The 7,275-nt window shown below is 43.3% G+C and overlaps 1 pseudogene; it reads right to left on the bottom strand.

Annotated features, from left to right (window-relative positions):
- Positions 1-237: 237 nt before the first annotated feature.
- On the bottom strand, positions 238-1,840 carry LOC129563427 (protein FAM151A pseudogene; annotated as a pseudogene).
- Between the last annotated feature and the right edge of the window lie 5,435 nt (positions 1,841-7,275).

Genomic DNA, 7,275 nt, shown 5'->3' with positions numbered 1-7,275 from the left:
AAAAGAAGCCAACTTTAAGGACTTCCTTGGCATTTGAGTGGTTAAGACGCCACACTTACACTGCATAAAATGTGAGTTTGATCCCGGGTCAGGGAACTAAGATTCCACATGCCAAACTGCACAACCAAAAATTAAAAAAAAATTAAAAGGAGTTGATTTTACTATCCTGGAGAAAAGACCAGAGCACTCTCCTTCAAAGGTTCATTCTAGAGGATCCTGTTCAGTGGAGGGGGACTATCAGTTTCGGATCACAATTTTGATTACTTCACATTTACCTACAAATTCCCCTTTAGTCCTTACAAAAAAAGGACTAAAATACTTTTTGTTTTTTGAGGAAGCAGAGGCATTTATTCCTTCCTGCCTCCCCCATGGGAAGCCGGGGTGCACCAGGCCAGCACCCCTGAGTGCTGAGTGTCTGCCAATAACTGCCTGCAAGTCTTGGCAGTAGCTCTGGGGTAGCCTGTAGTAGACTCGGGTCTTCTCCACGGCCCTGGCTGCCAGCAGCACTGCCCACATAGATGCATAGTGGCCCTGGCCAGGGCTGTGTTCCACTGTGACTGTGAACCGGGGGGAGGCTACCAGCAGCCGGACCACGACACCAGCGGGACTCTGGCCCAGAGGCCCAACTTGCAGCTGGAAGGACACGGGTTGCCAGAGGCCCTGGCACAGCTCCAGCATATCTGTGAACAGCTGTTCCCTATAGCCACTGCCCAGCACTTCCCCAGCTGCTGGCTCCTGAAGGCCCGAATCCAGCAGGATCGTGCCTTCTCAGTCTGGGAGCCGCACTGTTGCTGTGCTTCCACTGCCCTGGATGTCAGGAACCAATCACTCCATGCTCAGACCCTCGTCTCCAGGGTTTTGGAGAGCAGGGATCAGGCTGCCCCTGGTGTAGTACCTTTGCTTCTGTGAGGTATTCACGGCAAGCAGATTGAATTGAGACAGGAGAGGCTCAAAGAAGTCATAGCAGACTTGGTGGGTGGTGGTGTTGTCCTGGATATAGAGGCGGTCATCCACTGTCACGGGGTCCGAGGCAGACTGCCGTATTGTCAGACTGTACCTGTCAGATTGGCCCAGCAGCCAGCTGAAGTGGGGCCGGGCAGCTCTGGCCATGACAAGCCACACAGAGAAGGTCACCTTCTGTGGCACTGCTCCCACCAGCTCCTGCATCTTCTCCACCGTGGTCTGGGTGTATGTCCCATTTGGGAACAAGGGCAGGTAGATGGTAGTCCAGCCTGGAGATAGGGTTGTCTCAAGATACTTCTCCTGGACCAAGGCCAGGAACTGTGGAGCATTGACCTCTATTGGTTTGACCATGTTGGGACCCCTCAGGATGTCAGCATTGATCCACACAGGCCTTCGAACTTTCCCCTCCTCTATCAGCTGCCGCAGGAGGTCCAGGGTGGGGCCCACAGCCTTGATGCTCTTCTTGGAAGAGGACAGCACAGCCTCCAGCCACTGCTCTTGGGTGTTGTCACTGTAGATGGCTGGGGGGGTGCACCGTGATGGGAACCCCTGTCTCGTCGTCTGTGTCAAGCCCTTCTATTGTGACGTCTGATTCCAGGACCATGACGTTGCTGCTGAGGGCAACCTTCATCTGCTCTTTGCTGTTCGCAGCGTGGTACCAGGTGACCAGCAGGCCGTCCCTTTGGGTGATCTGACCCAAACTTAGCAGGTAGCCCATCATGTGTGCGTCAGAGCAGCAGGTCCGATCCTGTTCATAGCCTGGCAGGATGGTGTGCTTCTGCAGTGAGAAGCCCACGATCATTGCAATGGCAAACACTAGAACCGTACTGACACCACCACCAATGGCCCACTTCCAGCACCCCTTCTTGTTGGCCATGGTGACCCTCTGAGGGGAATTCCCCTCAAAGGGCAGAGTCTCCTGAGGCTCTGAGAGCTGGGATTCAGAGCAACTAAAATACATTTTAACCCCATTTCATAGATAGCGATATGGAAGATAAGAGAGACTAACCAAAGTGTAAAAATCTCTTAAGTAAAAGAGCAAAAATGGGTAATGAGGTTTGACCTGAAAACCATTTATCTTATCTTTTGCATCACCATAGGCTTCCCAGGTGGTTCAAGTGGTAAAGAATCTGCCTGCCAATGCAGGAGACACAGGTTCCATCCCTGAGTCAAGAATATCCCCTGGAGTAGGAAATGGCAACCCACTCCAGTATTCTTGCCTGGGAAATTCCATGGACAGAGGAGATTAGTGGGCTACAGTCCATGGGGTGGCAAACGAGTCAGACATGACTTAGCAACTAAACAACAACAGTGCTAATAAAAAAAAAGAAAAGAATTCCATTCGCAATAATATCAAGAAGATTAAATGCTTAGGACTAAATTTAACAAAAAAGCATAAGACTATACTGTATTTAAGTCAAATCATTATGTTGGACACCTTAAACTTATACAATGCTGTATATCACTTATATCTCAATGAAGCTGGAAGAAAAAACTATAAAATATTGCTAAGAGAAATTAAAGAAGATTAAAATAAAATAAAAGGAGAGACATTTCATATTCATGGATTAAAAGACTTACTCTTCTTAAAATGCAATTCTTCCCCAAATTGATCGATAGATTCAGTGCAAGCAAACCAAAATCCCTGCTGCTTTTTTTTGCAGAAATTGACAATCTGATCCTAAAACTCATATAAAAATTCAAAAGACCCAGAACAGAATTGCTTCAAACAAATTTGAAAAAAAGCAAAGTTGGACTTACAGTTATCAATTTCAAAATAAATTCTAAATCTACAGAAATCAAGACAGTGTACTGGCATAAATATAGATATATTGGACTTCCCTGGTGGTTCAGTGGCTAACAATCTGCCCGTCAATGCAGGGGACATGGCTTTAATACCTGGTCCAAGAAGATTCCACATGGAATCTATATGTAACTAAGCCCACGAGCCACAACTTCTAAAGTCCTCACCCTAGAGCCCCGTGCTCCACAAGGAAAGCCACTGCAATTAGAAGCCCACACCCTGCAACTAGAGAGTGGCCTCGCTTGCCACAACTATAGAAAACTGGTGTGTAGCAAGAAAGACCTGGAAGAGCCAAATAAAATTTTTTTAATGGATATATAAATCAATGGAACAGAATTGAGAGTCCAAAAATAAACTCTTAACATTTATGGTCAGTTGATTTTCAAAAAAGGTGCCAGAATAATTCAATGGGGAAAGAATATTAGTTTCAACAAATGCCGCTGGAACAATTGAATATTAACAAGCAAAAAAGATGAATTTAGGTCCTCACTTCACACCACTCATTTAAAAATAGCTCAAAATGAATTAAATATCTAAATGTAAGAGCTAAAACTATAAAATTTTTAGAAGAAACCAGGAGAAAACCCTCATGATCTTGGGTTAGCCGAAAAGTCCTTAGATACTGCACAAAAGTGACAATCCATAAAAGAAAGATTTGATAAACTGCTTAAACTGGAATCCTTGTTCACTGTTGGTGGGAATGTAAAATGATATAGCCATTATGGAAAACACTATAGTGGTTCCTCAAAAAATTAAAAATAGTGTACTACATGACACAGCAATCCCACTTCTGGGTATATATTCTTCTTTCAGAAGAACTGAAAGCAGGGTCCCCAAAAGATGTTGTACACCCATGTTCATAGCAGCACAAACTCAGGTGTCCATCAGTGAGTGAACAGATAAGCAACATGTAGTATATACATCCAATGAAATATTATTTCTGAAAGGAAGGGCCCCAGGAGCTGCTGGGCTATGGTTCTAGCTCAGTCTCCTGTGAGACTACAGTCAAGATGTCAGGCAGGCTGTGGTCCTCTGCAGAGTTTACAGGACAGGAGGATCCCCTTCCAACAGGACCCCTTCACAGCTGGGTTCCACAGAGCAAATAACCCAAGACAGAGCAGTTGAAGCTACACTGTGACCCAGTCTTGGAAGTCAAATACCATCACTTCTGGCATATTCTATTCATCAGCAGCAAGTCATGTAATACAACCTACACTTAAGGACTTAAGACTCTACACTTTGAAGGAGGAAGATTAAAGAATTTGTACCCAGATTTTAAAACCACCACAGAAGTCAGATTTACTGAGTGGGCACCATTTCTGTAGAGTATGGAGGGGTAATGCAGTAAATGGCAAGGCCTTCTCACCTAGAATAGTCAAAAGTTTAAGCAGTATAGAATAAATATGGAGCAGAAAATCCAACTGATTTTAAAAGTGGAGAATTATCCAGAAGTGCTGAGGGCTGATATGATGTTGATAATGACATTAATCTGTTGGAATGATAAAGAAATCTTTGGGAAATGGGAAGCAAATGGTATCAGATTGAAAGACAACATTCAGTTCAGTTCAGTTCAGTCACTCAGTCGTGTCTGACTCTTTGCGACCCCATGAACTGCAGCACGCCAGGCCTCCCTGTCCATCACCAACTCCCGGAGTCCACCCAAACCCATGTCCATCAAGTCGGTGATGCCATCCAACCATCTCATTCTCTGTTGTCCCCTTCTCCTCCTGTCCCCAATCCCTCCCAGCACCAGGGCCTTTTCCAATGAGTCAGCTCTTCACATCAGGTGGCCAAAGTATTGGAGTTTTAGGTTTAGCATCAGTCCTTCCAATGAACACTGATCTCCTTTAGAATGGACTGATTGGATCTCCTTGCAGTCCAAGGGACTCTCAAAGAGTCTTCTCCAACACCACAGGTCAAAAGCATCAGTTCTTCAGTGCTCAGCTTTCTTTATAGTCCAACTGTCACATCCATACATGACTACTGGGAAGAGAACATTATACTGGCCTAAAATATTCAAAGCAAAAAACTGAAGCAAATGTGGACAGCAACTTGAAGGTTCTCCAACCTCAGAGACGGACAATACAGGGAAATAGTAATGAGAGTTTGCTGAGGTAACTACTAAAATAATCTTCCCCAGATTTTGCAAAGCAACTAGCAGTAGAGACCTCTGCTTCCTGGTAAGGGCAGTGATTGTAAGTAACTGAGCCACAGAGGCAGGACACTGCAGTGCCTATGGTAGTAATGTGGTCGTCTTTGGCCCCAGAAGACTGGACACTAATATAGACCATCCAGGCTGGTTTCCATAGTGTAGAGGTTATATTTGCCTCACCAATACATCCAGCAGCAAATTCAAACTCTCCTGAAATTCCTGGCAACAAGATGAGATACACAGATCTAATGCTCACATGTAGACTAACAGGGAACTTCAAAAATCAAGATGAACACCTAACCCAAGAATTACAAAACATTTGAGAAACATTCTAACATCAAAACTGATAAACACTACATCTCACAAAAGACAGACATTAACACTTAAGGAAACAGAACTAATAGAGCAAACAGAACAGGACATGTCTCTTCTCTCCGCTAACTGAAGGTGAAGAGACTGGCTCTGAACATCCTATAGCTATACCTGAGCCTCGGCCAGGAACTTCACTAGCCAAGAATTTGCCTCTCCTTTACTCTGATTCTGTTGTGACACTCTCCCTTACGGCAAAGGATGACTAAGGGTTTGGTCATCTAAATGGAAAAAACACACGGCTTTTACTGGATAAAAACACACGGCTTTAAATATCAAAATATTTTCCCAGCATACCAAACAAAGACTGTGTTATGTATGTTACAACGTTAATGTAACAAATGGTAGAATTCAAGATGAAAAGCACTACAAGGGACAAACAGTAATATTTCATATCAATACAAGAACAATTAACAAAGAACAAAGTAGCATTCAATTTTTATTTATCTCACATTAGACCTTGTAAAAATATAAAACAAAATCTAATAGAAACATTAGACTTCTCAGTTACGATGATAAATTTTCTCTTTCAATACCTCATGCAACAAGCAATAAATGGTATACACACACAAGCGCACATACATACTTAAAAACACACTCCATCAACGCTGGCCAAATAAGATTGGTAGCCAAGAAAATAACCAGAATTGTCTGCAGCAAATAGAGAAGTCCAACTTAGCTGAGCTCCTACTTTCAACCTCATCTCTCAGCAGCCTTACTGATGAATTAATAAGATCCTGAAAATTCTTGCTAATGCCATCAAACCTTGAATGATCCAACCTGAGTAAGAATCCTTATCTTTTGCCCCTTCTGAGTAAGAAGTAGTACATACAGGTCCTAGAGTTATCAATGGGACTGACTCTAAAACAAAAGGGAAATTTTCAGAACTACCCATTAAACTGGGAAAATGTCCCAGAGAAGAGGAAATTCAAATGGATCATAAACTTTGCAAAGACTGTTTTAAAGACCACTGACGAAAGACATTCAGGGACATGTGCTGCATTGTGGTTAGTTGCTCAGTCATATCCGACTCTTTGAGACCCCATGGACTGTAGCCCGCCAGGCTCCTCTGTCCATGGGGATTCTCCAGGCAAGAATACTGGAGTGGGCTGCCACCATGCCCTCTTCCAGGGAATCTTCCCAACCCAGGGATGGAACCCAGGTCTCCCACATAGAAGGTGGATTGTTTACCGTCATATCCGTAGTTAAAAAAAAGAAAAGGTTTCTTTACCTTGCTGCCACAAGGGAGAAAGTTCTCCAGAAGAACTATAGGCCTCAACAAGAGGATTGGAAGGGGCTTCTCACAGAACTTGCATTTGTGCTGGGTTATTCCAGAAAAGTTAAAGAAGTGGAGACCAGTTACGGATTGAAGGCTGTCAAGAAACTGGGGCAATTTAGTAGCTGGATAGATTCATAATTTTTATCTAGTAAGTAGCATTAAAGCAATGCTAAAGTGGGCCTGGCGTGCTATGATTCATGGGGTCGCAAAGAGTCGGACACGACTGAGCGACTGAACTGAACTGAACTGAACCGAAAGTTGTCATTGGTAAAAGAGCAGCTGTCACTCAGGCTAGGCAGAGTTGGGGGATGTTTTATTGTTTCTATGGTTGCAAAGTCGTCTTGTCTCTCTCATTCCAGATATGTCAGAGTGGCCTTGTGTACAGCTTATTTAGATTCTAGAAAGTATTATGTAAGTTTCTTTGGGAACACCATGACCTAGATGCTAGCTGCCAGTGAGGAAGATTTACACTCTCTCAAGATGATAAACCTCACTAACAATAAAGTAAATGCAAATTACAGCAACTAACACCTTTTTTTCACACAGCAGATTTTCAAAAATAGAAAGCAGTAACGCTCAGTTTTAAGGGAAATGTATGGAAATAAGTTTTCTCACTAGATATAGTATGACTTGTTAATTTTTTGAAAATTATTATTGTGAAGAATTTCAAACATATAAAAAAGAAGATCATGATATAATAAACCCCCA

The sequence above is a fragment of the Moschus berezovskii genome, chromosome 9, assembly GCF_049115385.1.
Source record: "Moschus berezovskii isolate FMDL1 chromosome 9, NW_MosBer_1.0, whole genome shotgun sequence".
NCBI lineage: Eukaryota > Metazoa > Chordata > Mammalia > Artiodactyla > Moschidae > Moschus > Moschus berezovskii.
Note: the sequence above shows the minus strand (reverse complement) of the source record. Positions and strands in the feature narration are given on the sequence as shown.